A 1,393-nucleotide genomic window follows, 5' to 3' on the forward strand; every position below is an offset into this window, starting at 1 on the left:
GTTTCAGGATAGCAACTAAACTCGATAAAGAAGACGGTGATGTACAGGTGAATTCACTATTGTATGCGATGGGCAGACAGGCTGAACCTATATTCAGCACATTTACGTTTTCCGCGGAGGAAGAAAATGATTACTACAACGCAGTAGTTAAAAGGTTTGATGAACATTTCGTGCCCAAACACAACCTGATTCACGACCGCGCTTGTTTTCACAAAAGGAGTCAACGAAGCAATGAAAGTGTCAAAGCATTCGTTAGGAGTTTATACGAACTGGCAGAGTTTTGGAATTCGGTGCTACTAAAGATGAGCAGATTCGCGATCGTATCGTGATTGGAATAGCAGATAGCAACGTGTCTGAAAAGATGCAGTTAGACCCCGACTTGACGCTGGAGAAAGCGATACAGATTGGTCGCCAGTCAGAGCTGATTAAAACACAAAGCGCTGATATTTGAGGTGCGTGTGATGTAAGTGAAGTAGGCTATAAGTCTAAACACACTAAACAATTAAAGAAACACACAGGAGGTAAATACAAAAAATCCTGACACTAAACAAAGAGATGAAAGTAACAAAGTGACCTGTACAAGATGCGCACGTGTGCACGAATATGGGGCCTGTCCTGCCTGAGGGAAACGATGCGCAAGTGTAACAAAACAGGCCATTTCGAGGTCGCTTGTAAAACAAAGACTGTAAAAGAAGTGACCAGTGATACAAAAGATGATGAAACAAGAGAAACGTGGTTTCTGGGGTCAGTTTCAGATGATGCTAATGAGGATGAGTGGCATGTGAAGTTACCAATGCAGGGGACTACTGTAAAGTTCAAGATTGATACTGGAGCATATATCACAGTCATGTCTGAGCAAACATTTCTGAAACTCCCAAATCTCCCTCATCTTACAAAAACACTCGCAGACATCAGGAGTCCAGGCGGCAAACTGGGTTGTATTGGTAAATTCTTAGCATATACAGAAAGAAAAGGACAAAATCTCAGTTTCTGGACCTATGTAGTTAAAGGGCCATACAAAAGATTCAGATCTCCAGTCAGTTTGCAAGTTCATCCGCCAAGGTTGGCCCAGTCAGACGTCTCAATTGACAAACACACTGCACGGGTTTCATGCAGCTAGAGCTCACCTTTCTGAAATAGATGGACTTTTGCTGTATGAGGACAGAGTTGTGATTCCTGGTTCACAGAGACTGGAGGTGTTACGTCAGCTTCACACAGGTCATCAGGGCCTCACGAAGTGCAGGGAGAGGGCTAATATGTCAGTGTGGTGGCCTGGAATAGGCAGGGACATCACAAAAACAATAGAGACATGTGAGTTCTGTCAAGTCTACAAGTCGACACAAAAGAGAGAGCCTCTGATGGTTACATCTCTTCCCGATGGGCCATGGCAAAA

Source organism: Sinocyclocheilus grahami, unplaced genomic scaffold (genome assembly GCF_001515645.1).
Source record: "Sinocyclocheilus grahami isolate Dianchi unplaced genomic scaffold, SAMN03320097.WGS_v1.1 scaffold752.1, whole genome shotgun sequence".
NCBI classification, from domain to species: Eukaryota; Metazoa; Chordata; class Actinopteri; order Cypriniformes; family Cyprinidae; genus Sinocyclocheilus; species Sinocyclocheilus grahami.